This window comes from Anoplophora glabripennis, unplaced genomic scaffold (genome assembly GCF_000390285.2).
Source record: "Anoplophora glabripennis isolate ALB-LARVAE unplaced genomic scaffold, Agla_2.0 scaffold123, whole genome shotgun sequence".
In the NCBI taxonomy this organism is placed as follows: Eukaryota; Metazoa; Arthropoda; class Insecta; order Coleoptera; family Cerambycidae; genus Anoplophora; species Anoplophora glabripennis.
In genome coordinates, this window is record NW_019417073.1 from 272,405 (window position 1) to 286,365 (window position 13,961).

Sequence of the window (13,961 nt, forward strand, 5' to 3'; positions counted from 1 at the left end):
ATCATCTTGTTTTGATCCCAAGAGTCTATGGTGTCTGAACCCTTCCGGAACATGTTGTATATTACACAGAAGAGAGAACAAATGTAAATATTAAACATTCAATTAAATATTGTTGAAGCTACAGATTAATTACTTTTGAGTTTCTTTTCCGAGCTTGAATCAATTAAGTCTTCAGCAATCAGGTTATCAAGAGTGATTCTTTTTGAAATATGTTTGGTTTAAATTTTCTTTGTCTGCTTTTAAACCATTAGGTATCTCGTTTCATATTATATTATATTAATTCTTTGTTTGTTATTTGTAGCCAACAACAAGTTTCCATAAGATTGTCTTCAAATTTTCGATTTCTCATTTGTTTGATGGACCTAATTTGCGTATTTATCTATTCTAACTTCTATAGGTCAAGAGGTCTCTCCAACAAAATATTGATTCAATTCACAAGGTTATCTATAAATGCAATTTATGTTGAATATCATTATTTGGGCGTGTCTTAGACAAAAAAGTCCATATTAGTTTTCTGAAAAAATGTTATTGGATGTTTTAGTTACAAATATTAAAAGAAGAATAACTTATAAATAGAGTTCGGGATACAGTCGGATGATTATAGCCGTACGAAACGAGTTGTTTCAAAATCTTATGAGCTTTGACCTTGATATGCGCAGAAACATAATTCCGGTAATCGCCTAAATTATTCTACGTTCTAAAAACAATACATCCATTATTCACAGTATATCTCGAGCTCTTTCCGATTACAAATATCATAATAAAATGCTCTATTCTTTATTATTTTAATTTAAGCAATAGAAATGTATATAACGAACACTTTATTGATGCCCGACTGCCTTAGTTCATTTCTGGTCTAATTCTGAGTCAATGTTTTCACAACATGCTTATTAGAAGAATTATGTGGATACGTCACGCCTTTTACGCATTTTGCGGTTCATGAAATTTTGAAACTACTCTAATAACTGCAGTTCGTGTATACGTGTTTTAATATTCTAATAATGTCAAACGCGCCAAGGAGTAACAAACGAAACGCTTTACTCATAATATCTCTAGCTATGGAAACAGAAAAACAAACAAAATTTAAACTGTAAAAAATATTTCAAAGAGAAATTATTCCTAATTTTGACAAAAAATGTTGACAAAAACAAATTGCTTTTCGATTCGTTGTTATCTGCTTTTTTCAGTTTGGGAATTTTGGCTGCTCATAATTAGGCTTAGTGCACGTGCAGAGTCTAACAGAGCCGGCGCGGGGGTCGGTGACCTTCACAGCTGACTCGCGTTTTGAACTGTTCAGTTATTTACGGAATCTTATAGTAGTTGTTGTCGCATCGATACCTTTCTTTTTTACGTTTGACGCAGATTGCATTCGCTGCATGTATTTAAATAACTATTTATAAATAGTAACATAATTTATATTAACAACTATTAATTGAGGGGGAAAAGTAGTAGTAAAAGTAAAAAGTAGTGAAGTAAAATTCCAAAAGAGAAAATAAATAGATGGGAATTATTTCAAATGTAGTTTGACAGTGATCCCAAAGGTTACATACATTTAAAGGAAATGACCTATTTTGTACTGTGTGTAAACGCATTATAAATTCTTGTGACAAACCTAAAGTGGCAAGCCATTTGAAGAGTCATGAGCCAGAGTCCTCGTCCAGCGCTGAGGACTGTATTTTTCTAGGAACTTACACACGCCCTTCTTTCAAGCAATATTCCATTAAACAAACTAGGGAACCCCAAGCTCCAAAAATATATGAACCGGAAACTCTCTCATGAAAGTACGGTAAGACTAAGGTATGTCGATCGGGTTTACAACAATGTAGTGACATCAATACGCGAAGACATTGCGGATAATTTCGTTTATTTCATTATAGACGAAGCTACTGATGCTTGTGGGCGTTCAGTAGCCAACCGAACGGTGATTTTCCCTACACAAGTTAATATTAAGTGATAAACGTCGCAGTTTCACTGCAGAAAACTTAAAAGACAAGCACGTGGTAATATGTTTTAACTCGTTCCAATATGCCACGGAAGCCTTTTCTCAACACTAAGGTTTATCGGGCAAGTGATGTCATTAATATTATATAGGTATTTTATCCTTTACTCAGCCTTGCTCTATGGTAATAGTATTATGTTGCGACATATTTTCTGTAAACATATTAATATTTTCATTCGTAATCTGACTACGGTCCTGTTAAACTCCGTGCCGCACTAAACCTACTCATAATAAAATATCCCTTCACTGATTCTTTTGGTGCACGGGTTTATTTAATTAATTCTTTATTTCTTTTTCATAGGTGACAAAATACCTAAATAAATTGAGAAAAACCCAAATTGCTCACAAAAATGTATTGTCATTGGTCGCAAAATGGGCATTATTGAGAAAGGATTCATAATTTAGGGAATTTGAAAACTGGCTATTTTTAGGGGGTCGACGCTTTTAAAGGATGGCCGAAAACAGATATTTTATTGTATTACAAAAACTAACACGAGGAGGCAAAACAGAACATTGTTATCATTTTCCACGTCGCTTCAGTCACAAGAAGAACTTGTTTCCTTTGCTATCCATTCCGTGTTTATAAACGGAGAAAGTATTGTTCCTTTTAACGGTTGTCCATTATCGGAACTATTGTTTGAACACCTGTTCCTTTAAATATTTGGGTAACCTACTTTTTGTCTCACCACCGTCATGCAAAGCAATTATTGTTTTCTTATACTCGTATATTACATTTCGCCCACTTTATTACGAAAGAAAGTAAATCAAATTATCGATTTGCTGAGAAGACGCGTTGGTATATGCAGGGGATGGACTAATTTTGGCTTTTGGAATAAATTGTTGGAATCTATCACATTAAAATGTTAAATAAAAAAATACTACGATGATGACGAAGGACCGATTTTTGAGAAAAATTGAAGAATTTAGGAGAAACAGTGATTGGAAAAATATTCGAATTCATTGTCATTTACAACAGTATTACAGTCTCAATTCGTCAAAGCTACTGGGTTATAGGTACATTCTTGCACACCTAGGGTTACGGGATTATTGGGTTATGGGGTTATGGAAACCCCAGATGTATGCGATTCATGTTTCCACAGAGATTTATAGTTTTACATTCTTCCACATCCCGGTTAATGGGGTTATGAGATTATACATCTACGGGGTTATGCGGTTATGGTGGAATGAGATCATGAATTCGAATATTTTTCCAATCACTGACAACTCAAGTCAATTTTGAATAATGAAAACCACTTTCTAGAGAAATATCTTAATGTTAAAACAGAATTAATCCAGGAATTTCAACTTTAAATTCAGATTCAGCTGGTCAAAGTATTATAGGATATAGTGATCTGGTGCACGACCCATTCCGGTCGTGCTGTGTTATTAGATATGTCAATGGTCTGTAGGTACAACTGAAAATTGAATGCATGTTTATATTCTAAATTGGTAATTAGCAGTCTATAATAGTATTTCGGGTATAATTTTAAACATTCTATAATGCCAGGCACGAAAATAAATATATCGTGTGAAGACTTTTTCCGCTAAGTAAAGAAAAACGGTCGACTTAGATAGGGAGTACGCGAGCTCTCGCAGGCAGGGTGGGCTAGTGAATAATAGAATTGGTCTAATCTAACGTGTATAACGGCTGTTTCACTAGTACCTAACAAAAGGCGATATTTATGGGAATAATTGGTTATTATATCGTCTTGAAGCATAGTGGTTATATCTTATGATGGAGAAAATGTCTCTTAGTGATTAGGGCTTCGATCATAAGAGGTGAGTTCTCAATAATTAATAACTAATTGGTACTGTTATCTGTCTGTAACATCAATTCTGAATTATCTTTTTGTAAACTGTTTTAGGCATTTTTTTGGTTGTACGTTTTGGCGTTCCAAAATAGAAGAAGATTACGAATGAATGAATAGAAGAAGATTAAGAATGAATATACAGGGTGGGCCATTAGTGTGAGAAAGTAAAATAACTCTCTTGTTATTCATAATACAGAAAAAAAATTTATATAAAAGTTGTACAGAATTAAGAAACCGAAAAGTCAAAATTAATTTGAAACATATAGGGCGATTAGTAAAAACTGTACACGCCAAATATTACATTTTTTAAATGGAACACCCTGTATATTTTTAAACATATGGAATTCTGAGAAAATTCTATATACGACAATATAAACAGTTTAACATTTTAGTGCGGGGTTGCTAAGTTATGTAGAAAATTCTTCGAATTTTGGAAAAAACATGACCTCGAAGAAGTTGTATTAACTTTCAACTACTAATACTTGGAGCAAAAATATTTGACAGAGTTATAGAGAAATGTTAGGCAAAGACTCCTATATTAGCTAATATCCATGTTTTATACAGGGCATTTTTTTTAATTCTATAAATTTTAGAAAGTTCAAACTTGATTTTCTAAAATTTTTCAAATGGAACACCCTGTATTTTATTGTTCAATTTTATTTACATATCAGTCCACTTCAACTTTTATTAAGTTACACCTAAAGTTGTTAGTTTTTAACATATAGCAACATTTCTGGAAAAAACTAATTTTTATTATTTTCGGTCTCACGAAATGGCTTTGGAAAAAACTGTCACATTGTGTTAACTTGTCAGCTCATAATTTATCATTCAATTTTGAGTTAATTTTATTATTTAATATTTATTTGAGGTATTCTATAAAATAATAAAAATTAAGTTTTTTCAGAAATGTTGCTATATCTTAGAAACTAACAATTTTAGATATAGAACATGCTTAATAAAAGTTGAAGTGGACCGATATGTGAATAAAATAGAACAATACATTCCATTTAAAAAATATTAGAAAATCAAGTTTAAACTTTCTAAATATGATGTATTATAAAAAATACCCTGTATAAAATATCGATATTAGCTAATATAGGAGCCTTTGTCTAACATTTGTCTATAACTTTGTCTAATTATTTTGTTCCAACTGTTAGTAACTGAAAGTTAATAAAACTTCTTCGAGGTCATGTTTTTTCCAAAATTCGAAGAATTTTCTACATAACTTGGCAATCCCGCACTAAAATGATAAACTGTTTATATTGCCATGTACAGATTTTTTTCGGAAATCCATATGTTTAAGAATATACAGGGTGTGCCATTTGAAAAATGTAATCTTTGGCGTGTGCCGTTTTTATTCATCGCCCTGTATGATTCAAATTAAATTTGTAGTTTAGATTTCTTGTTTCTGTACAACTTTTATATAAACTTTTTTTCTGTATTATGAGTAACAAGAGAGTTATTTTACTTTCCCACACTAATGGCCCACCCTGTATGTCATTGATTTGTCGCTCCGTGATCATTCATCCCATATTTACTTCGGATTCCGGATTCTCCCGATAGGATTAAAAACAACAAAAATGAAATAAAATTTGGATTTTGTAAATAATGTATTTCAAATTAAGAAACTTCATCGTATCAAAGAGATAAAACCTTTCTCCATTGCTAGGTTGTAAGGAGAGCCCTCAATTAATAGGTTTAATTAGTATAAAATTTCGGGTCTAATCTTGTTATATATTGTATTTGTTTTAGGGCTACCGTCTCCTATCTATATATATTTGTGTATGTAGGTATCTCTTTTTTTGTGAATATACCTAGTTCGCTTAACTCTACATTAACTTAATGTTTTACCTATATCTATATTTGTTTATCTTTTTTGTGTTTCTTTTCCTATTCAAATCTTTGGCTGTAAAGTTTAGTAATTTTATTCGATTTGGGGTAGGGTAAAAAAAGAAAAAAATCACTTGGCGCCTATTATACAGGGTGTTAAAAAAAGAGTGTAAAATATTTCAGGAGGTAATAGTATGAACCAAAATAAGCAGAAAAGTCTTAATAAACATGGGTCCGCAAAGTAACGGTTGCGGAGATATGGACCACTATTCGTTTTTCAAACATTTTATTTTATTAGGAATAAACCGACAAAGGAAGCTTTTAACAAACAAAAACCAAAGTTACAGAAGATGTTCAAAGTGCCCTCCGTCCATTTCCAAGCAGGCACGACATCTTCGTCTCAACGATATTCGAACTCTTTCGAAAACACCCTCCTTGGTTTGGATTTCTTGACACTTTTGATTAATCCGTAGCTGCAGCTCTTCCAGGCTATTTACAGGAGTACCATACACTAATGTCTTCAAATATCCCCAAACAAAGAAATCTAGAGGGTTCAGATCAGGCGATCTTGGAGGCCATAAAACAGGTCCGGCCCTTCCTACCCATCTATGTGGAAAAGTTTGGTGTAAATGCTCTCTAACGGCCATGGAAAAATGAGCTGGAGCACCATCATGCTGGAACCACATTTGTTGCCTCTGATTCAAAGGAATGTCTTCCAAAAACTCATACAGTGTGTTCTGCAGAAAGTTGAGGTAAGCAGCGCCTGTTAATCGGTTTGGTAAAACAACAGGACCTAGAAACCTGTCACCTACAATACCCATCCAAATGTTTAATGAAAAACGTGCCTGATGTCCAGATTCTATTAGAGCATGAGGATTTTCGTCGGCCCAAATATGCGTATTGTGAAAATTAAACACTCCATTTCTTGTGAACCCGGCCTCATCAGTAAAAAGAATGTTTGCAAGAAAACGAGGGTCTTCAGCATCATGACGTAGAAACCAGCGGCAAAAAACCAAACGTGCTTGATGATCATTTATTGGATTTAAGGCCTGTACTCGTTGCACATGGTATGGATAAAGCAGTTGCTCGTGAAGGATTCTCCAAACAAGAGGACCACTAATTCCTACCTCGGCTGATATTCTCCGCACACTCGTACCTGGATTCTGCTCTACCAGTGCTAGAATTTCTTCTTCTGCTCTAGGAGTGGATACCGACCTTGGTCTTCCGGATAAATGGCACTGTTTGCTCAAGGAACCGGTATCACGCAATCTTTGGTGAATTCTTCCAAACATGCGTTGTGAAGGAATCTGGCGATTTGGATAAGCGTCAACATAAAGACGTCGCGCTTCGGTGGCGTTCCCATTAGCACGACCATACATGAAATGCATGTCTGTTAATTCTGCGTTAGAGTAACCAGCCATAGCGAAAGAAAGCTTGTGCACTGAGAACAACTGTCAAATACATACTGTTTATTTCACTAAACATCAACCAACTATTATAAGAAAATACACAACGTTTTTGCAAAATAAAATAAGGGGCTAAAATACATAAAACATTCCATATCTCCGCAACCGTTACTTTGCGGACTCATGTTTATTGTGACTTTTCTGCTTACTTTGGTTCATACTATTACCTCCTTAAATATTTTACACTCTTTTTTTAACACCCTGTATATGCTTGTTTTGTTAAATTGTTAAAATTCACCCCCGACTCCACTAAGGTTAGTCGGACTTACTACCTTTATAGTTACGAACTAGCCAAAAGTTAACGTAAATTAAACTATCTTATGATACAATTCGAAGTGCTACACATAATTGTGTTAAAACTACGGAATTACAAAAATAAATAATTTTTATGTCTATAAGTACCTTAAGTAAATATTATTTGATTATTTGAAAGGAATAGTTATGCAAATTTCAAAATTCGAATAATACAGATGTGGTTTCATTAAAAAAGCTTTTGTTATGACATACTGACAATGAAAATTGTTTGAAAATGTGAATCCATTGAAGTGAACTAAAAATTGACTTATAATGTTACGTGTCAAAACCACTTTTAACACTCGTGTTAAAAACAAGATGGTATATACTATATAGTAATATGCATTCTTCTCAAGATAATACAAAGTATTGATAAATTTAGAAAGAATATATTATTTAGAGACATTAAATCATTCGTTATAAATTATTTATTTACAAACATTAATATTAATATTACAACCCGAAAAGTTACTTGTGACCATTCCCTGAGAAGTAATTGCGGAGGTATTCAGTTTAACTGCAATACTGTCGTCGACATCATCTGATGACGCTGATCAAGGTAGAAGAGTTCTTTAAACCAATTGCAGCATTAGAAGAGGTACTGGTACTGGGAAGAATTCTCTCAGAAATTTTATCTAAAATACACTCTCCAAAGCTGTTTCCTTAAAATTATTTTTTTATTGCGAATATTAAATTTCTAGGCTAAGCCTGCTTTTTCACTAAAATTGAAATATCTCACAAACAATAAGTCCTAGGCATGCAGAACCTTTAATAAAGTTCACCTAATTTTGTACGGTGTTTTCAAAAATGTAGTAAAATACCATTCCATTTAAAAATACATAACTTTGATATGGTACGCTTTTCCTGGACACCCTGTATATTTTAATATATTTATAAAATGTAGCCGTAATCAACGTACACATACACACCTAAACAGGTTTCTATAACATTTGCTGTTTGGTCCTTAGCGACCGAGGCGTTACTGGTGGCCCACCCTGTATAATATTATTGACTAAATCTAATATCTCTATTTTTATTAGAGACAAACCTCAAAAATTCGTAGTCTTTAAAAAACCTGAATCGCTGTAACCTCATAACTTTTTACTAATAGTCGAAGAAATCAAGCACTGAACCTCCGAAATTTTTCGATCAAGTCGTATCAAGATGGGTTTTTTGCATTCGGTTTCTAGAATTATGTGAAACAAATGCATCAACTTTGTATTATGTTTTTCGGCCAAATTGCATTTGTGCAGTGCAAATTGCATCCGGAAAATGCATTTTTTAAAATCACTTAGAAAAAATTTATAACTCGGTTAATAATGCCTGGAATGGACTCAAATCAAGGTCCTGGGGGTTTTCGAGGTCGCTAATCCCAAATATGAGCTTCAAATTGGTCCATCTCCGACCTGGAGCTTAGGATTGATGATGAACGTAATCTCCGAGGCTTATCCTGAATTTCACTCTTAAATGCAACGAGACTTGACACCCGGGGGTTTTTCCGGTTGCTGATTCCTAATCTGGCGTCGGCGAGCACCCCCGGACACCTGGTGCACCGGTACCAGGGCATGGACGTCATCTCCGGGAGTGTTCCTGTAAACGAGCCGAACATCGCATCAGGGAGTATTTCGGGGCGCTCTTCTCGAAATCATCTTATAATATGACGCATGCACGACTGGGGGTCTCCAAATTGGGGCCCCCGAAAAACTATCCGGGCCCTATACGTCAGTTGATGATGAAAATGATATTTAGTAGAATATTTTTAAATTAATTATTTAAGTTAATAGTTGATTAGATTAGGATAAAATAGAGTTAGATTATATTTGAGTTAAATTAAATTGAAGTTAAGAGTAGGTTAGAAATGGCAATTGATTTGGAAATAAATGATTTTGATTTGTTTTTGAAACATCACTTGCATACATTGTGACATTCATTCAATTTATTCCCTCTATTTTCATCTTGCATACTTTAAATGAGATCAACAATTCCAAACAAGTTAATGCAGTATTAACGGCAGTCTCAAATATATTGAAAATTCACTGTTTATTGATTTTAGATGAAGTATGCAAGATGAAAATAGAGGGAATAAATTGAATGAATGTCACAATGTATGCAAGTGTTGTTTCAAAAACAAATTAAAATCATTTATTTCCAAATCAATTGCCATTTCTAACCTACTCTTAACTTCAATTTAATTTAACTCAAATATAATCTAACTCCATTTTATCCTAATCTAATCAACTATTAACTTTAATTTGAAAATATTCTACTAAATATCATTTTCATCATCAACTGACGTATAGGGCCCCGGATAGTTTTTCGAGGGCCCCGGTCTGGGGGCCCACAGTCGTGCATGCGTCATATTATAAGATGATTTCGAGAAGAGCGCTCCGAAATACCCCCTGATGCGATTTTCGGCTCGGTTACGCGAATTTTACAGGAAAACTCCCGGAGATGACGTCCATGCCCAGGTTCCGGTGAACCAGGCGTCCGGGGGGTGCTCGCCGACGCCAGATTAGAAATCAGCGACCCGAAAAACCCCCGGGTGTCAAGTTTCGTTGCATTTAAGAGTGAAATTCAGGAGAAGCCTCGGAGATGACGTTCATCATCAATTCTAAGCTCTAGGTCGGAGATGGACCAATTTGAAGCTCATATTCGGGATTAGCGACCTCGAAAACCTCCAGGACCCTGATTTGAGTCCATTCCAGGGATTATTAACCGAGTTATGAATTTTTTCTAAGTGACTTTAAAAAATGCATTTTTCCGGATGCATTTTGCACTACACAAATGCAATTGGGCCGAAAAACATAATACAAAGTTGCTACATTTTTTCCACATAATTTTAGAAATCGAAAGCAAAAAAACCCACCCTGATACGATTTGATCGAAAAATTTCGGAAAGTTCGACTCTTTTTGTGCTTTATTTCCTCGACTATAAAGCAAAGGAAATATAAAAATATTTCACACAATTTTTATTCATACATTTTTTATACCTTGAAGGGTAAAGGAGAAAACAGAAGGGTGGCACTTATGGAGAACCACCTGATACATCGGCATGTAAATACATAATCCAATTTATATGTTGTTCCGTGGCGAGAGCAAAACGCTACGCGGATTCTTTGTAACGTAATCCCAGCGGTTTATGGGTCACTCGGTGAGATTTCCTCCCTGCTTGTTAATGTAAGACTCGGGACAACAAGAGGGAGGATTAAAGTACTTTTTGTGCCCGCGGAGAGTAAAAACTTGGAGAGGCTTAAGTGTGATTGGCAATTGTTCCCGACCTTTTACGTCTTAAGTTGGAGTTTTGTTATTCCTCAAAACACTTTTCTAGAATATCAAAATTACCAAAGTAAAATTTACTGTTCGCCACTAACGAATGTGTTGGAGGAATTGTTTTTGTTTATTATTCTATCTCTTTCAGAATAATAATTGTGTTAAGTTGATACATGAATAGGATTCACATTCAAGATGTATGTATTTCAAAGTAACAAATTAAAAGAATTAATTGGTAATTCTTCAAGAATCGGACATAATTTAATGGAAGACTTATACTTCAAAATATAGTGATCGAGCCAAGCTGATGTTGCTTCTTTTCAATATACAACGTGCCAAAGTTTGAAAAAAAAATCTGTTAAAAAGATACTTTCTGGAATTACATATTACATAGAGGAAAGAAAAGTGAAAATGTTTTGGAACGAGATCAATACAACTAACTTAACTTTAAATAGCTGCATATAATGTCACTCTGGTTTTCTTTAACTGCAGCTCTCATACCCTGAATACTGAATATAAAAGCGAACTGACGGATTATCTGAGTTGTTAGTTTAGGTTAGACTGTTATGTTACGTTAGGCTAGGAGTCAATAATTTTGTTAACCTTCCTAAGGTAGTAGGTATTTGTAGGTAGTATGCGTAAGGAAGATCCGAAGCTTAGTACCCAGTTGGCAAAAATGCCCTGCCTTCGAAAGCTTATTTCCTTTTTTCTCAAGCACGGATCGACCAAAGTCGAATATAAATTTTATAACTTTAAGTAAACTAAACGAAGTCATTGATTGTTTGTTTTTTCACTAAACTACCAGTTTAGCAAATATTTAAATTTTCGCATGGACAATTTTAACGGAAATAGTTTAACACAAAGTTTTAATATTGGCAAATATTTTAAATTTCTGATGAACAAGTTGATGCTTCCTCCATTGGACAGAACTTTTCATTGCGAAACTATTGTGACGAAGAGTCTAGCTCTATGTGTCGAAATATCACTGTCAACGCCAGCGTTGGATTCTGGGAAGAAGGTATGGAAGTAAGCATCGTAACCAGAACATTCATTACAAACTGGACAACACTCTACAGATCGCCTTTACGCATATTACCTACCAAGAACGTTAATTCGAATGGTGATACTTTGAGAAGCTGAATGAAACGATAAATTCCTAGTCTAGCCCAAACTAACCTAGATAGACTAACTATTCATGTACTCCGAAGCTATTTCTCCTATTAGAGATAGCTTCTGTGTCCAACATTGGTCTAGCATACTGGCAGAGAGTTTCATTCTCGCTTGAATTATTTGGTGCATGTCCTAATGAAACAAACACCCTTTTGCAAATGAACTGAGCAAATTTTTGGACTTGGCAAGCAAATTTTACACGACTAGTGATTCGCTGTTTCTTCAGTTAAACTCAAAGAAGATGTTTTTACTGGAAAGGTTTCTTTTTGGTACATTATTAATAAGCATAAATACGAATCAAGAAAGAGTTGACATGGGCAGAGCCTACTTTTTGTCAGAAGCAAAGAAAACGATATCAGATAGATTATGTCGATTATCGAATAAGAAAATGTTTGTTAGATTGGTTCAACATTTAAGAGACCATGGGCTCTTTGAACCAGAAATTTTAAACGCCGTGGACGAGGACACTGGTACCAGTACTTGCCACAAAATCTTAAGTGTTAAGTTATAAAAAATTACGTAAGAAAACAGATTATTTATTTATTTTTGTTTATTTCATTCATCATTATTGATTACTGCTTGAGTTTGCTTCTAGATTATTTGTTAAACACTGTTTCACAGCTTCACTTTCTTAAATAAGTATTAAACTTAGGTTTAGTGGGTAGAGCTCATGGCGGATACCCAATCAACAAAAATAACGTGCCAAACAACACGGCCAGTGGTGTAGAAATTTGCTTTTTAATATTTTTTCCATTTAAAAATAAAATAAGATTTGACAACAATGCACAGCCCAGTTGCCAATTGTGCATTCTCTACGATTAAAGTACTAAAGCGCGTCGTAGTTTGAAGTTAAACTAACTTGTCCAGCGGCGGGGTAAGAAAATTACGAAAAAAAGGATAAAAAAATTGAGTTTTCACGCCGGATTTAAAAAAATTAAATTATTGATACCTACATGTTTCTAAAGGCCAAAGAAACCCTCTGTAAAAATACGACCCCCTCTCAAAGTTACACCTTGTATTTAACACGTATTATGATAATTTTTTATTTTTATTGTGCTGTCCTTGTGTCTAAATTGTATATTACATATTTATACAGTGTCATTTATTGCAAATGGAAACACCATTGTAGAAAGGTATATATTGACCGATTTAATTACTTTTTTTGAAAGATAAAGCTTATAAAAAATTCGTTACATCACCTAACATTTGAATTTACTTTCAGTTATCAAAGTCTATTTTTTTCTTCAGTCAAATTTTATAAAAATTAGTTACCAACTTTTTATTTAAAATCTGACTAGGCCACTGGATCCTGCATCATTTCAATATAGTTTTAGCAAATTTCAAGAAAAAAATAATCATTGCAAAATTAACGTCAAGGGTTTTGTATTGTTAATGAAAGACCCTTTTTATTAGTGGACTGTATTTTGTATTAAATTAGGTATAAACAACTTGTGAAGTAATCTGACAGGCTTGCAGGAGCCGCAGTTCGTAGGTCCTTTTTTATTGTGATCGGACTTGAAAATATGTATTGATGTCAATATGACAGTAAACAACCTACTCTTGTAAAAAACACGAGAAACAAAGCTGCTATGTCTTGACCATACCGCCAGCCTTGAAAGCCTGTCTTTCAACATACTTGTATACATAAACCCATGAGCAACAATCAAGTAGAAATATTGAGATACAAAGAGTGTACTAAACATATCAGCAAAATATGAACTCAATTTTTAATCATTAGAGTCATCAGTTCACATAACTGAGTCACGGTTCTTTTGAACACACCTTTAGCTGTTTTCACTGATACAACGCGGCACGTATTGTCACTTCCAGAATGTAACTCTATCACTCTAGCTAAGTTTTATTATTTCTGTTCCACCTAAATGGGGTAAGCAACATGGAATCATAAATAAAATAAAAAAACAGTGCTTATTACCTAATGTGTTGTTCTTAAATGTGCATTTTCAAATAAAAAAAATTAAATTTACGAAAATTGCTCAATTTTTGTGAAAGCATTATATGAATATTTGTATGTGCTTTGTTATTCTTAATTATAATAATAAAATTCATCCGTTAAAATTAAAAATTACTGTTTTTTTCGAAAATATGGGATGTACAATTAAA